Source organism: Halictus rubicundus, chromosome 2, assembly GCF_050948215.1.
Source record: "Halictus rubicundus isolate RS-2024b chromosome 2, iyHalRubi1_principal, whole genome shotgun sequence".
In the NCBI taxonomy this organism is placed as follows: domain Eukaryota; kingdom Metazoa; phylum Arthropoda; class Insecta; order Hymenoptera; family Halictidae; genus Halictus; species Halictus rubicundus.
The window spans coordinates 15638364-15656764 of NC_135150.1; positions in this window are offsets into that span (position 1 = coordinate 15638364).

Genomic DNA, 18401 nt, shown 5'->3' on the forward strand with positions numbered 1-18401 from the left:
CGAGTGCCATTTAGCCTCCCTCTTCCTGCGTTTTCACGCAATCCTCGGTCGTCGTTCTCTCTCTCCTTCTCACGACCCTCCTCAGGCTTTTCTTTCTGCTTGACGAAGGACTGCAGCTCGGTGGTGCATTCTGCAGCGGAAACCGCGGCGCGCATCGGGCTCCTCCGGTTCTGCCGCTTATGCGACTAGACGAGGAACTTTTAAGCCTGAGTGGCCGGGACCATAGACAACTCGCAGCCGACGCGTAACGCGACGTGGCTTATTGCCAATGCATTTTAAGTAGTCTACCGTACGGGACTATTCTCGCGTGCATTGTGCACCTGTGTTGCCCGTGACACCAGGCCTCGACTGCGAGTTACCCGCCGCCATCGGGCTGCGCAGGATCCCCCGACACAAAAGACCAGACACGCCGAGCAAACGTCATGATACGACGGATTATGGACGGCCGATGGTATTATTATTGGACGGCGAGGCGATCGCGCCGCTAGCAACGATAAACACGGGACCGGGAATGAAACGGCTGCGAGGAGAGGTTTATGAGGTGTGTAATTGCGCGGAAAAGTCACGACGGGAGGCCGGACGGTGTTTTCTTTGCGTTTTCTAACGGCCAGCATTCCCAGGATGAGCCACGCCGTCCGGGTGCCATTTTATTCGGAACAAATTGGACGATGGACTCTCCTGCCGGAGAAAATCCGCTTTGCGGGACTTCCTGCTGCTGCGGAAAAGTGATCGCACCTTCGGCTCTCTGGTTTATTGGAATTATTTTGCGCGGCTTTGGTCTCGGACGGGTTTTAGGTTAGGGTGTTGGAAAGTTGCGATTTATCGGCAATCAACTTCTTGATTATTTCTGTTCGTCATCTCCTATTATATCGCTTTCTGTTATTGCGTGGTGGTTACTAACGAATGGACACGTTTATGGTGTAGTTTATAGTATTTGTTGGTCTCCATTCGTTATGACTTACTCGTGAAGGTCACGCTCCATGCATCCTGTAAACAGTACGAACATGTTTAGGATATACTAGACTGCAGATTTTATGCATTTGTGACAGGATTGAAGTGGGAGCACATGAAACTGCGGGTACATCAGAAGAATTTAAGAATTATTAATTTACGATAATTTAGTAAACATTATTAATAAGGGGGTTATGCAGGAAGTACTATAAATAAAGTACACCTAATGATGTAAGAATGTTTATCGGCTCCTATAATGTTTTTACAATTTTATATTTCTCCTACTAATTTTTTACAAATATGCAATACCCACAATTTAATAATCAATCTCAACAAAGCTACCAGTACCCTGTAGATAGTTGTTAATCTTGACCATCGATTGATCAAGTAAGTATCAATATTACCCTCCATGAGAAAACCATGAAAAATTATATAAATAAAAAACATAAATCCTGCAAGCACAATATTCGTAAGATCAATGTCAAGTCTTTCAGGATCGAGATAAAAATACCAGCGTGCAGATGGGAAGAAAAGTGTGATCTTACTTACATGCCGCCATTTGTTGTACAGTGTCGGAAAAGAGTGCTGGCAATAATAAACAATGATATGAAAACCATAAGAAAATATATAAGTAAAAAACATAAATCCTGCAAGCACAATATTCGTAAGATTAATGACAAGTCTTTCAGGATCGAGATAAAAATACCAGCGTGCAGATGGGAAGAAAAGTGTGATCTTACTGGAAGCATGCCGCCATTTGTTGTACAGTGTCGGAAAAGAGTTTCGCGAGCCGTCTGTCGGCGAAGGAGTCGAAACGGAGCCGTATGCAAAGCGGCCGGCCGATGAAGCCATTTTGCTGGTGGCTCTTAGAAATCGCGCGACGAAATCTCTGACTTTAAGTAAGCATTGTATGGTAACCAGCATAGAATAATTGTATGATGCTCGCGAAGCAAGCGGACGCCGCTTCGCGAATGTTTTTATTTTCCCCGCGGCGCGGCGTTGCTCTCCCGTGTCGCGATTGATGGTCTTTGGGAACGATCCTATAATCACGACGCTGCTAGTTTATGCAACTGGATTTTCATTCAAATCGGTGAACTGGGAACGGCCAGCGGGCACGGATAAATATTGGTATCGATATCTTCCCACAACATTTTTTTAAACATTCTGCTCTTTATGCGGCGTTCTATTACCATGAGCTGTTGTTACCGTGAACTAGTAATTTCGCAACTTTTCGATTCATTTATACTGTAGTCAATCCTCCATGTTTACACAGGAATTAGTATATGATAGGAATTCGAAATAGTTTCTGGCAAACTTCTTTTCACAAATTGGTAGACTATGAGCAAAACTTCATTTACAAAACAATCTAAGCAAAGTAGTCAATTTGGAGGTTAGTAAATAGTGAAGGGGTCCAAATAGGGTCCAAATTGCTAAGACCAGATCCTAATTTCATGTGAAAGAAAATTCTTCTAATATTTTTAATTATACCAATTACCTATGCATTCAGGTTTGAATTAAGAAATAATTAAAAAATATTTGCAGTGTTAATGGAGCAGTCAATCAGAACTATGGATTGTTTATTGGGTCTAAACTAGACGAATTCGCTCGCCTAAATTTCGACGGTCCCTCGAAGCCAACGACATTGAGAGATAGTTGAAACCCTGAGGACCATGAAATGGGGGCAACCGCTCGATTTTCAAGGTAAAATACCATCGACCTCCGACACGGGGCAATTTTTAATCCCCGGGCTGCCCGCCAATGAATCACTCTACGATCTCCTCCGGACGCTGCTACCTCGGTCAGCCTCATTTCGTTCTCATCATCAGAATCCGTATGGCCGGGGGTCGTGAGCTCATATTTCTCGAGCATTATGCCCGGACAGCGCATGCACACACATCGCGCCACGTGTGTGGCTGCGACCGCGTAAGTAGGTAAATACCGTCGGCTACCGACGTATGTGGCTACCGTGAAGCAGGAACACGGGCTACATAGTAGAACGACGTCGGTGGTGTACAAAGGAGCCCGGCATCACAAAAATTTCAGCTTCGGAAACCAAACGATAGACCGTGTAAACGCGCTCCCACTGCGAGGACCACAATGGCCGGACGAATGGTCGCCGCCAATGGGCTTCCGTAACCTCTATAGCGCATCTAAAAGTCGTGTTCGCTATTAATATTACAGTTTCGGTGGTATTGTGCCGTCACTTTTCCCTAATTGCGGTCTTTGTCAAGCTTCTGTCAGCCTGGACGATGGTGGACTCTGGGGGACGCCTTTTTGGAGGGGTCGTGACCTTGATTTTGATGGAGGACCCTTTGGGAAGGGTCAGCCGGGAAGCATACTCCGTCGAACAACAATATTTTTATTAATTGTAGATCTTGTTCTTCTTATTATTATTATTGTTGCTAGTTCTGACATTTTTGATTAGCGTATAAGTAATTGGTAAAAAGCCAAAAATTTCTTATTAGAACGCTGTCGCATGCTCGAGCACTTTCCTCCGACGCGGTAAAAGCTGAGAAATATCAGCGAGCGTACGTCGGAGAATTAGAACAGAAAAGCTGAAGATATTTTAGCGCAAATGTCAATTAGGTACTAAATTCTACCGTCACTTGCATAAGTAAAATAGAACCCGTTACCATTCACCTGAACGCGTGGTTCAGCTCAATCAGAGACCATCTTCTAAACTTTCTATCACCCCTGCGGTGTCGGCGGATTGAAAATTTATAACCGGACGGCGGAATAAACATCCTCGAAATATGATAAAATATCAGATTTGAAAGCGTCCGTGGCCGCGGGCCGCGCGTAAATTAATTTATAAAGATCGCGGCTAAATAGAAATTTATATCGTTGATTAAGGGTTCTAATGTAGCACGTTTATTAATCTTAGTCAATTCTTTCGTTCGGCGTACGGATCGCCGTCGTCGCGGGTTTCTAATAATTACTAAATATCATCGCATATGTCGTTTCTGGTGACGTTTCGGCGCGACTCAATCCTTTCTACGCGTTAATAAATCTCCGGCGTAAAGTGACAACCTTAATCCATCAGGCGTAACAGCGAAATAATGCCGGAGCGCATCGAAAATCCCGGTCCCCGTGGGAATTAGCCGGGAAGCGCATCAATCTCTCGTCACTTAGGAAAGAAAGTGCGACAAAAACCGCCGGGGCCGACGATGGTGGACCGTCCGCGATCGGAGAGGGTCTCTCTCTCTCCGCCGATTGTACCCGGTTCACGGTGATTTACTTATCAATTAAAAAGCACCCAGGTTCGTCCACACGCCTGTCCCCTAACCGCGATCGGCCGGCTCGGTATAGACCGGCATCAGCAGGAAGCCAGTTGTTAAAATGGCACGCGAATTTTACGACTGGCGCGTATAGTGTAATAAAATAATCGTAATCTTTGGGTAATGCATGCTCATGCATTGCCGACCGGCAGCCTTGCGCCGTATTCCTCTCTGTCCGTCCCCCTCTTCTCCTCCCCTGTGCCCCTCCCTCCTCCCCCTACCCCGTCCCCACGACCTGCCAGGATATCGTGCTCATAGTGACTATCACTGACAAAGTAATGCGGCGAAGAAATTCGATATAAACGCAACGCTATCCTACCCGATCCCCCCATAAACGTGTTATTATGCCCCAAGGTACCGTCGCGTCGCGTCGTTGGCATTCGCCTACGTCCACGTAAATAAGTTGACGTATGGGACGGCGCTGCCTGAGAACCAGGCTTTAACCTTAGGACCGCAACGTCCAAAATGGCCCAACCGTTCCCCGACTTAATTATCATTACCCTTTACCATAACCACCGCAAAAACCCTTAGAAACGCGAATTATCGCCGGACACCGTTCTCCCTGGAAATCGCCGGCTGCTATGTGTCCCTCCCGTCCGACGCCATTTTCCTTGCTCGCGAATAAACGCGCATCCGCCTCGGAAGACTTTTCCGCCTCGTAACTGCACCGAGGATTTTACGCAGTTGCAATGCAGGCTGTTCTCTGAGCTGCAGTTAAGAGTGCAGTACACTCGGCAAGATATTTGTATAAACATCTGTCCGTTGGGAATTTTTTGAGTATAGAGGTCGGATTTGGATCAGATCATACATTTACTCTAAAGGCCAAATATTAACCTTTAGTAGTCGGGAGCCGCCACTAAAAGTATCAAAATATTTTTTGCATCAGTTTTTTATGCATAAAACGAAAAAAATTATCTAGATAGGTAGAAATGTATGGTGTTCGAGTTGAAAATTGTTCCGACTGCAAAGGGTTAACAAGAAAGCAGTGTTTTGTTCCAATTAAAAAGAGATGAATAGAGCGCAGACTCTTTTAAAAATAAACGTCTTTTATATCAGCTGCAAGAAGCTGCAGAAATTGTGAAAAATATAAAAATTGAGTTCTTATTTTATGTTGTAGATGAAGAGCTTAATTAATAAAGGAGCTGCTTTTTTAAAAAAGAGAATATCGATTGCATGTATAATTTATGCCGGTTACGATCCAGGCGAACGTTGCCTGATCGCTGTCAACACGCTGTAAGAGAACGAGGCACTCTAAAAAGTGTATTCTTTTGACTAGATAGCGATGATGGACGTTTTGTTGCTCTAATCGGCTAGATGAAAGGATTTCTCAGGCTACACCGCGATGCAAACAGGGACGGTCGAAAGAGCGGCAAGGCCGGCGGAATATATTATTAATCGTTGATTGCGCGAATTAATTGGTACGCGATTAGCTGCCGTCGGTTCGGGCCATTGTGTCCGCGTCGATTCCGAACGGTCCGACGCGACGGCTAATTGGAATGCGGAGGGAACAGAAGTTGGTCGGTGAGTAAGCCCCGCGTTCTTCCAGCGAGCTGTTTGCGTAACAGACACGCGTGCAAAATCAGCGGGATCGACGGAAGATGGAACGGAAAGGTTTTCTCGGTGCCCGCGCCTCCGGTGACGTATCCTTTGTGGAATGAGCACCGCTCCGGGAGTAATTTCAAGTCCCGAGGCAGCGTTGATCGGTTCAATTTGTATGGAGATACGATTGTTGCCGGCCCGGCAAGAAAGACCGCTCTCGCTCCCTGCGCCGCGAACTTCTCGTATGACAATTTCTTAGGCAGCTCCCGTAAATGGCTCGCCTAGCTATCCGGAAATTGTCGCGGGTTTATGGTGCTGCCCGTATCGTGTGAAGACCACTTTCTGTGTGGGGGAGGACGCGTTGTTGGCTCAGGTATGCCAGCATTGATACGCCGCTCTTTTTCTCCTGAAGGATACGTCTTATAGCCCTTGTCTTACAGCTTCCTCTTTGCGATTGTTGGAGAAATTTTGTTTCGGAAACCTGCGGTCAGTTTTCAAGACGAAATAATCACAACACAACTTAAATCACATTGACTTTTTGAAAAGGCACTCTAGAAGCTGCAATACAGAAATACAACTCGTGGAAAATGGCATCCAACAATTTTTTCCCGTTCTACAAAAATTAAATGCACAAAGAATCCTAAATATACGTTTGGTAACACATAATATTAACCGGTTAGCTGTTGCGACCTCTTTGAAAAATGTGTACCTAAGTTGCGTCGCAAAAATTAACCGCTGCTTGAATTATAGCTGTTTTCTTGAATTATAGCTCGTCAAACACAGTTAACTGGTTAATATTACAATTACTCACGAGATATTAATCACACAAAATTAAAAGCACTCTAGAAGCTGCAATATAGAAATAATTATACAATTCGTGGAAAATGGCATCCAACAATTTTTTCCCGTTCTATAAAACGTAAATGCTCAAAGAATCCTAAATGTACAATTGGTGACACGTAATATTAATATTACTCGCGAGATATTAATCACACAAAATAACAATTAAATATGAAATTCATTTCCAACAAATTACGTAGAAAATATTTTTTATATCATCACAACTGAAGGATTTATTTATGTTACCATCTTTAAATTGCAAGCTACTACCTTGTACGACGGACTAATTGTATGACATGGTTGTTCTCCATTTTTAACTAAAAAATAAATTGATAAGTTAATGTGAAATCATTAAATTGAATTATTATATCAAAGAATATAATATATTAAAATGTTATATTGTAGTCGTCTATTCTTACTCTTTGCTAGCTCGCAACATACAATATACAGAAACGAAGTAAACAATTATTGCATCGGTCGGAGCACTTTCACAAAACTGGGTCTCAGCTCCAACACTAAAAGTCACTAATAATAAACTTGATATTCGAACGAAAACCTCCGTTTCTATTCTACACGCGTTTCAAACGAAAAGAATTATAGTAATAACTTGAGAGGCCTTAAGGAGAAATTATTTATAGTATCATACGTCTTACTTAGGAATTAACGAGACGAATCAATTCCCGTTTTATGAAACGATCTTGTTTAGTCGCGTTTTATGTAACCAGTCCGTATTGGTGCACCGTGTCTTTCACTGCGGAGATTTGCACGCGGTGCAGCAATTTCGCGAATTAATTCTCATATCTCGACGATAACTGCACTGAAAAGGCGCGATTTACATTTCAAAGCCGTTCGAGGGGGGATCTAAACGCGAGAACTATAATATTCCATTGGCCTAGATCGAAAATTCTCGCTGCTTAAAACTTCAAATCTTATTTTCCCGAAACAGGATTTTTAAGACTAATAAACTACTACTAAATACTTCTCAAAAAATACTACTCAACACTACTCTGTAGTGACAATTTAATTTTTAATTGTGTTAAAGCGCTGCAGTTAAAGGTTTAAAAAATCGCGGGACTTTTGGCGTAGAAAATGGCGGCGGAATGCTATAATTTTTGCACAAATACGACTGAACACTACTCAAACTGATGATTCTCGTTCCTAGCGATGTGATTCTTTCACTGTAGCGACAATTTAGTTTTTAATTGTGTTCAAGCGCTGCAGTGAAAGGTTTAAAAAATCGCGGGATTATTGGCGGGCATTGGCGGACAAAATGGCGGCAGAATGCTATAATTTTTGGACAAATACTACTGAACACTACTCGGGCTGATGATTCTCGACCTTAGCAATGTGATTCTTCCACTGTAGCGACAATTTAATTTTTAATTGTGTTAAAGTGCTGCAGTTAAAGGATTAAAAAATCGCCGGCCTTTGGCAGTCATTGGCGTAGAAAATGGCGGCGGAATGCTATAATTTTTGCACAAATACGACTGAACACTACTCAAACTGATGATTCTTGTTCCTAGCGATGTGATTCCTTCACTGTAGCGACAATTTAGTTTTTAATTGTGTTGAAGCGCTGCAGTGAAAGGTTTAAAAAATCGCGGGATTTTTGGCGGGCATTGGCGGACAAAATGGCGGCAGAATGCTATAATTTTTGGACAAATACTACTGAACACTACTCGGGCTGATGATTCTCGACCTTAGCAATGTGATTCTTCCACTGTAGCGACAATTTAATTTTTAATTGTGTTAAAGCGCTGCAGTGAAAGGTTTAAAAAATTTCAAAAATCGCAAATAAGTATAATTTTTGCACGGCCGGACCGGCGAACAATCGGCGTAACGCCGAATCGTTCGGGCACAATTAGATGCGTGATATACGCATGCATAAATGTAATACGTGGCCCGAGCGGCGCTCGCCGGCATTATCCTTTATGGCTCGGCGGGCAAATCCATAAAACGGTACACACAGAGAAGTCAGGTTTATCCTATTCTCGGTTGAACGCGGTTCCGTGCGCCGCGGTGTCAACCCGACGTGGAAACGGGAGATACGACGAGGTCAGGGAGTAACGGCCGTTTACATTTGCGCGGTGCGCGTAACGTTCTCTGTTTAAAGAGTGTCCTTCCTGCCACGACGGCCCCCCAGGTGCAACGTCGATTTCTGAAAGCCCGCTTAATTTCCCAGAAAGGAATTTCACCGCGCGCGCGAAACGATATCCAAGCGCGGCCGACGACCGGGCATACGCGCGACGTTTTATCGAACCGTCGGAACGACGGAAAAATCCAACGTCCGTTATCGGAACTGTTAACCCCAGAACTCCCGAGCCTCCAGCTGTCACGTAAATTCCTGCAGAATCCACAAAGTTTCCGACGTGTCGCACCCTTCGCGGAAAAGCGACGCGCCTGGAAAAACCATGCTTTTTCGGAAGACGCGAAAACTGTGAGAAGTGCAACGCTCACAGAATAGTGTATTCTGTTATTTATTTATTTTATTAGATAGGATGAACTGAATATTAAAATGACCGCAGTTCAGCCTATTCACATCCAATAGATTCGCGTCCTCGTGTAACAAATTTAGAAAATGGTACATCACTAATAGCGACGCGCAAGATGGACGCCTACTGGTCCCAAATGGCTGACTACTGGAATGATTATTCTACTGCATCGTCGTCTTCCATTTAGCAGTCCGCGGACGTCTATGCAAACTAAAAATGTAATTTAATTGTAAGTAGTATAAATAAATACAAGTACGAATGTAATATAAATATAAGTATAAATAAGTATAAATAAATTCTTTCTTTTGGTAATTTCAATAAGTCTAAAATAGTGCGACGAGATTCTTCCAATGTCTTCAATCTTGATGTTTACCTGCACAGTCACCTACATGAATGTATAAAATCCGCAGTCTAGCAATTAATAAATGTAATTGTTCGATGGTTGATTGCTATTCTTTGAAGATAAGAGCTGCTTGAGGGTCCCTTATTTCCTTATGCGCGGTGTATTTTGCAAACTAACAACGACTAAATTTCGAACTCAAGCACGTGTACGCGTAAATACGTTTCTCGAGAATCTTTTTTAAAATGAAGCTGGTTATAGTTTAACGTTAATCGATTTGCGAGGGCACGCTTAGGGTTAAAGATGGAAGCCGAAGAGGGGAAGCCAGTGGACGAATGTCTTTTTCTCTAATAACGCCTAACCGCGAGGCAGATGAAAGTGCTGATGGTGATGCGTCGCGATAGCCGATCGATGATCGGGGAAGGGGGTTCAGAGGGGGTTGGTGAGCAAGAGGGGGAGGGGTGGGGGCAGAAGGACGTGACGAGCTACGACATCGGAATGAAGAATCGATAGCCGTTCTTCTTTTTGCGGTCGATCGTGCCGCGGATGGGTATAAATAGACCCGCTGATTGATTTTAATTATAGATTCCGCGGCGGAGAGGACGTCTCGACGTTTGAAGGATTCTTATCCTTCCGAGATTTTCATCTAGCCGTGCGTGAAGCTGAGAAACGGCGGATCTCGGTGATACACCGGGTCCGAGTCGACGGGACTGCGAACACAAATTCTTGATTGTTTGTTTCTTGATTGTTTGTCGTTTTGCGCGCGGATCGGATCTACGGGATTCACGAGAACGTTCGCGTTCCTCTGATTTCAGGTAAACTATCGTTGGAATTGTTCAACGGATGTTTGTTCCGAGAATGAGAATTGTAAACTCGCGAGTAAACTGCGGAGCTTTATGTAACTTCTAACTTTTATGGATTATTCGATAAAAATCGGAATGATGGACGATTTACCAAGCAGGAAAACTTTTTATGGTAGGCATTGAGTGAGGATGTAATTAATGTTTGCGACTATACATGTTTTCTTGTATTTTAGAAATAGTGATCCACGATCTATTCGTGAACAAGCCATGATGTTCGAATCAGTGGTGAATATGTTCAATATTAAAGTTGCGATTCTATTAGCACACCTTACGACGTGCCCTCATTTTACAGGCAAGTATGGTTTCCGGTGCTCTGTCTCTAATCATTTAACTCTTTGCACTCGGCGCTATTTTCATTCAAAAACTAAATTTTTTCTTCCGTCTTACAATATTTTCACTTTATTCATACGAAACTGATCAAATTTGCGCATATACACAAATTTTGTAATATAACAGTAGACAGTAGGAGTAGGAAACAGTAGACACTAGGAGTAGGAAATGGTTAATGTAGTACGGTATTCGTCACGTGGTTAAGGAACATAGTTTAGACACTGTGTCTCTACTAATTCCATTACCATAATTGCCATAGGTTTCTGACATAGAGACGAATAGTGACACTTGCGTTTCCAGCGTGCACTGTGCATTTGAAATGCAACGTTCGGCGAGAACCTCAGATTTCGTCTAAATGTCTCTCGCCAGAACCGCGCAACTGACTTATAGCGGGAATTCGCTGTATTCGTCGCGTGGATAAGAAATTTGGTTTCGGTGGTGTGTCCCTAATAATTGGATCACCATAATTGACATAGGTTTGTGACCTCTAGAGACGCATAGTGACATTTGTGTTTCCAGCGTGCATTGTGTATTTCAAATGCAACGTTCGGCGAGAACGTCATATTTCGTCTAAGTGTCTCTCGCCAGAACCGCGCAACTGACTTATAGCGGGAATTCACTGTATTCGTCGCGTGGCTAAGAAATATGGTTTCGGTCCCTAATAATTTGATCACTAGAAGACTGTAGGACTAGGAAGGGTTAATAGAGCGCGTTCATCGAACCGCAGGAGAACAAGTCGCCGTGTCCCGGAGGGTACAAAAGAAGAAGAGGAGGAAGAATAAGAATAAGAAGAAGAGGAACGAGGAACGTCTTTCGTCTCGATCGGATAGGTGCGAGACGCAGAGTCGTAAGCGCGGGTATTACGACTCGGCTGCGAAACGCAAGACTCGATGGAGAGAAAGAACGAAAAAGAGAGAGAGAGAGAGAGAGAGTGGGAGAGAAGAGAAAAAGGGAGAGAGAGAGAGAGGGGAACGTTTAAGAAGCCCATCGGGATGCCGAGGGGGCCGCGATACATGTAGCAAAGGTCGGGCCAGCACTAAACGCCAGACAATGCCCGTCGGCACCCTTTATACCTTCCTCGATCAGGCCGGTGGATGGCTCGGGAACGGCTCTGCGCGGAGTTCCGCGAGGCCCCGTAAAATCGGCCTTTTATCTCGGCTCACGGACTCCCCTCTTGTAAAGTGGATCGAGCGAACGCCAATCAGGAGCACCACCGTTCCGCGAAACCTAACGAACGACCGCTCGAATCTTATTTCACGATCCACGCGGCCACGGGATCTCTCTCTCTCTCTCTCTCTCTCTATCTCTCTCTCTCTCTCTCTTTCTCTCTTTCTCTCTTTTTCTGTCTTGTCCGTAACACCGGTGGAAGAACACCGGGTCCTAATCTCGCGCGGTAATCGTGAACCCGGTAGAGAAGATGGACGCGAGCTGCACGCCTTCTCGCGGACCGACTGGTCAAGCGGGTAATTATGAGCCAGATCCTGGAAAGACTGGTCCCTTCGAGATCCTGTTCGACGTTGATCGTTATTGTTGCCCACCTTACCGGTGACCGACTTGCCTCGAGTTGCTCCTGTTAGGCTCACGCGAGAGTACCATTTTCTTCTGCTATTTACCATTTTGACCCAAGGTTATGAACACACTTCCACCCACGTTCTATTCTTTAGCAGTCAATTGGAACTATTGCGGCGGTTGGGGCGTTATTGTAAAATTTAATTGAATGTAATTTGGGACGTTATTGTAAAATGTAATTTAATGTAATTTGGGACGTTATTGTACCCCAGATTCTGAAGGACCAACTTGTCCCAAATACTACGTCCTGACGAGTCAACACTAGAGTTCCATTTTCTATTGTATTTTACCATATCTATTCAGCGTTACAAATGATTCACCTAAATTATATTTTTCTAGATTTTCTAGCTTCCCAATGACCGATTCGACCTTGTGCTAGCTCGTGTTAAGCTAACGCAAAAATTCTATTTTGTATTGCTCTTTACCATTTCGACCTAAAGTTATCAACAGTTCCACCTACACTCTATTTTTTTAGCTATCAGTGGAAATAGCTACCTACTATCAACACGCTGATAAGAATGTAATTCTGCTCCAGCTTCAACTTGTTCCAATTGCTAGCTCCAGCTAAGCTAACGCAAAAGTTCCATTTTCTAAAGCAAATTTTCCATTTTACCATCTTGAATGACAAACCTAAGAGTTTCGGTGACAGTCAGAGACCCCTAATTCTTCAATGACACCATCAAACAAACGGTCCTAACTCCATCAAACAAATCCTTCAACAGGTCCCAACAGGTCCGTCAATGGTCCTAACCCCATCGAACAAATTTTAACGAAGCTCTCGGCATTGTTTCAGATCGTTCCCCGAGCAGGCATAAAGAAACCAAACGGTTATCTCGCCAATGATCTCCAACATGGATCTCCATCGCGATCTCCTCCCGCCGATCTTTTTCCGAAATTGTAACGAGATCGGCGTCGGCGTCTGAAGCGCCGCATGGTCCCGCCCATCTTGCTCTTTATCTTAATATAATCCGGATCGGAAATTCAAGCGAGCGGCCCTTGATCCTCAAAGCGTGCCGCTCGCAGTAAAATCGCGGATCGACCGGTTATCTCCGCCGATCGAGGATGATCCTCGACCTCTTCTCGTCGCGTATTGGCTTGCGAATCGCTGTGTCCTTCGGTCGGGGCATCCTTTGTCCAGGACAAAGTCGCCTAAGTGATCGAGACGCATCGGTCGACGTTGATTCGTCGCTCGAACGAATTCGACACGGAAGATCGATCCTGCGCCTGGTTGTATGAATCGCGAGAAAGCCTCGCGACGTGTAATGAAGACATCGGGACAATTATTAATCTTCGCGGCCGGACCGATGAGCGCTCGTCACGAAACTCGGGGAACATGCGCGCGAGGAGCGAGAGGATCGATGATCTAGGCTTTTGATCGGAGCTGTGTTAGCGCAACGGACTTTGTCACGTTGCGCTTTTGACGGTTTCTGTGTGTTGCTGGTTTATGCGGTTAAACTTTTCTTGTGTGGACTTTTAACGAGAAGTTTATCACTAAACAAATCATAAATACATTATAAACAGTTTTTTAAAAATGTAAGCAAAAGATATGAAAATACTCTGAAGGGGTAAAAGCAACCCTCAAAGCTTCTGTATAAAAGGACATTAATGAATTAATATTAAATATATGATATATATTAATATACTACTATTAAATAGTATCTTACTATAGTAGTAAATAAATATTATAAATATTATAAATATTTAAATGAGTAGACACCAGGGATATGAAGGACACGAAGATGAAATATGAGAGCAATTCTACACGCGGAGTTTCATTCGAGGTAATAATTTATAAGCAGGTGAATTGATTGCTTCGAGGGAGCTACCGAGCAAAATTGTAACAGAAAATAATTTCGCGGTAATTGCAAACTATATGAAGTCAGCGGCGCTCTATCCTCCGAAACGTCCTGAAAAAGAAGGAAGTCGCCGCGCGCTCTCTCGCGGGTCGCAAATGTAAATTGCCGAGGACCGTTAACGGCCGGCTCTAAATCTTTAACAGCCTCGGTTTGCCTCTCCCAGGCCACTAACTTACAAGTCGTGAGAGTTGGCGGGATGTCCGCGAGCGGAGCGGGGCGGCGCGCCGCAAAAACAAACCCCGTTACTAAATGAACTTCGTCCACGTTCTCGTTAATGGATTTATCGTTCGCCGCTTTTTCTCTTCTCTGCCGTCCGAATCATTATTTAAGAGCCTTATCATCTCTCGAACACGCTTACAACGGGAGCGGCTCGGGAGTCAATTATACAAATTAACCGATTCGGTTAGTTTTCCTGTAAACACCAATAATAGTAGCAGCAATAATTAGGCTGCGGATTTTGTGCGTTTTTCACAAAACTGAGCGGGTGCGATTTTAAACGGTATGAAGATTAGGAGAATATAAGAATATCGGCACGATTTTTACAACTTAATAAAACCACTGAAGAGAGAGATAAATTCCTATATGCAATTAAAGATCCACAAGCCATAATACTTGGATCAAAGAAATTCAGTAATTATACTGATAGACTCGTCTAACATTTTCACCAGAAATAGAAGTTTTTAACACTAAACCTACTACCGCCGGTCAAAATTACCGTTCTAGATGATTTATTTTACAATTACTGAAATTGTACAGATGCTTTCGTGGGAAATGATTAAATAAATATATTTAGGAGAGCATGTATTATAATACGAACCGCACAAAATCCAAATAAATTCAACATCGTCATTTTTACAAGACAATATGTATTAGTTACTTTTAAGACTCGGTAGGTTTAGTGTTAATGATACACTGAAGTAAAAATTTATTTTCTCACACACTTTCTCGTATTGTTAAAAACAACGGCGACATTTCACGTAAAAATGTTAGGTGTGTCCCGTATACTTGTTCGAGTAGTATTGATAAGGTGTAAAACTTAGTTTTGAAGCTAAGTGTTTGGAGAAATCGGCTCGAGGAAAGTGTCTGTCTAGTACCGACTGTTTCTACTTGCTGTGGCGCGGCGCGAAACGAGAATTCATATCAATGACAAATAACAATATAAGTACAATTGACCTCTTCTCATTTGTTAATAGTTTATCTGATATGGAAACAGGATAGATCAACTGAAAACATACATGAACCAACGTTTATTTCATTGCTCACCTCCACCGTTAAAATTCATGAAATATTAAAACAATTTAACAGAAGATTCTCATGGGACCTCTGAACATTATGCTGTGTACTATACACAGCTAGATAACAAAGTTTATAAAATTAATTTGACGATCTCTGAGTAAGTAGCGAGTATATTAATTAAAATTTTTTTATTTTCGGGAATGGATAGCTATCTAGGATTAACCGGATGGAATTGCAGCGGGAATCGGAGCTCGATTCGCTAATTAAAATTTCGAACACAATGGGCTCCGATTAGGCAGGGGTACCGCGAGCGTGTTGCACGTTGTGCCGCGTGAAACCGGCATCTCGAAATCGAGCGAAACCGAGCGATCGGCGGAGATCCACGGGGATCGGCCGGATAACACCGTGGCGGTATAGTATGTCGGAAATTATAGGGTGTTACTCGCGGGGCACGGGTATGCGATTCGAGGGAGATAGCGTTCCCTGTTTGCGGCGTGCACTCGGGGGGCGCCCCCCCTCCCCCGGTTTGGTCGCGAGGAGGGGAGAAAGCACGCGTTTATAAGGTCGATTTTAATAGGGGTTTGGTTACAATTATGAGGTCGGTAATGGAGGCCGGCGCTCATTACCTCGCTAAACTGGAACTAATTATTATGTTTCACGGCGCGTTGCGATAATTCCACGGCCGGGGCACGGGAGAGGGAGAGAGAACCGTTCCGTTTTCCATGGACGACCGGCTGGGCTCCGCGCGTGCACAAGTCTTCCCGTAAAAAAAGAAAAATAAATCCTGGAATGGGGCTGGCAGAGCACGCTGCTACAGATAAGCGCTGCGCAATTAGTACTTACATTTTACGGCCGTACATCCTTGTAATTGATACATATTCCGTCGTATTTATCCTTTACGCAGTCCCGTTGAATTCCTCATCGCCGGATAAACAGCGACTAAGTAGCTTTTTCCGTCGAAGTAACCTGATCCTGTTGCGAGCACATGCTCATTAAATTACGCGTATCTTTCAAACTAGTTATTCAATCGGAGTTAATTAAGTTGGTAAGCGTATCGTCATCAGATAACAATCTTACAAGAAGCGTCACTTACGATGTTAAACACTTAATCATTTGTTAACTATCTTCGAGAAGGAGGAGGTTACTCAATTCCATCAGTATGTATTTTTTGTTAATGTCTTTTCGTACCTATAAATTAGTAAATTTGTCAGATAATTAGTAATATTGACACGTGACTCTTGGCAGTCGCCCCAGAGTCGCCACTAAAAATTCCAGTACCATTATTCAAAATATTGCTCGCATTATTGCATTATTAATGACTTGTTTCTATAAAATATAAAAAAAATCATATGGGATGGAAATATTCTGGTAAAAAGAAATGTTTGGTTCTCGAGTTAAAATAGCAGCAAGTGCGAAGTGGTCAATTGAATAAAATTGCGTCTACGCGAGGATGCGGGTCCGGGGTCTTTTCGCACGGGCCCTTAAAAAATCGTTCATATCCTGGCCCATTAATTCGTCCAATGATCAACGGTAAATCAACGACTGGCCCGCGACGCTCGAAATAAAAGTCACGAGAGGCGAGGGCCGTTTCATTTCCCCGATACGCATTTCACGGGCAAATCGAAGTCAGAAGGGGCCCGCTCGAAGACAAATAAGGTGGACGTATCGCAAGGACAAAGGGCAGACGAGAAGGTCCCCGAGAGCGCGTCTCCACGTGGGGGCCAGATCGGCGCGTAGCGAGAAAGAACCGAAGAGTGTGCGAACGTATTAACACCTCGAAGGATTTATGATATTAGGCCAGGCCCAGAGGATGACGGGAGGGGGTCGTGGACGAGGAACACGTGGGTGGGGGAGAGAGCACAGGGGCCCGGGGTGGGTCCCCTGCGGTACGGCGGGGCCCGGCTCTCACAGAGGCAACTGGAACAAATGGGCTCAATTTCATATTTTGTAACACCCTCGCTCCGGCGCGTCCGGTGTGCGCGCCGACGCCCACGCACATCTCCGATCTATTTCATCCTCGTAGTTCTTGACCGTTCAAACGAGCGCACGCTTTCTCCTCCTCGATTTTTCAGCCCCCGCTCTCGTTTCAATAAGAATAGTTATTCCTAACGTTGGTGGAACCATTTATCTTATGCCGATCGCTTGGCACTCATATCTGATAATTAGGATCTTTATGCAAAATGAAAAATGTTTCCATTGACTGCGAGACGCAGGGACGAAATAAAAATTCATTTCGTCTTTTAATTATTTTATTAAGTTGAAACAAATACGTAAATGACCTGAAATCTTTTTAATATGTCCACTGGTTTAAATTGTGGTTATCCATTTTTGTGATAAATGCATTAAATCCGCAATCTACTGAAAATGCTGTCCTCCATATTTTTTTCAAGCCCGAAAATCTAATGATTAAACATTCGGTGCTACTTATCTTTCAAAAATAAAACCTTCTTACCTCTGAAATTTATTAATTTTACAACATCGACAGAAACTTAGAAGTTGCATAGAAAAATATAGAAAGTTTTATTATTATTCGTATCAAAATTTTCACAAAAACGTGTACTCGGTTACCAAGAAGATTGAACGGACCATTGTCGGTGAAAATCGAACCGCTTCACGGTTTCATTATGCGAGAATAGTAATGAGCAACCGGGACCTCATATCCGAACCGATCTGTTTCCAGGGCTAGACGAGAACTGGTCGCGCATAACTCAACGACCGTGATCGACGATTCAGCATCAGCGTTAACAGGATCCCTAGATCTGGCCTGAAACAGGATCACAAAAAGACTTTTGTTTCGATTCGTATTTTTCGAGGGCTACACGAGTCCCGCAGCCATACGCTCATGCTCCTTTTTCTTCCACGCCTTTGCGAACCCGGCCGAGTGATCTATGGCCCGGGAACACGCATGCAACGCGCCACCCCCGCAGACCTATCCGCTCTCGCGCCACTAACAAATTGATATAATTTGTTGTTAACGGGCTGCTCGCCCGTGGCCGGGGGCGGCCTCGGTTAAGATTCGTGTGAACCCGGAAAGTCGCGTGAACGGACGATCGAAAACTCTTCGGCCGTTTAGGCTGACGTTAACCTATTCAGGCACGAAGTTTTCG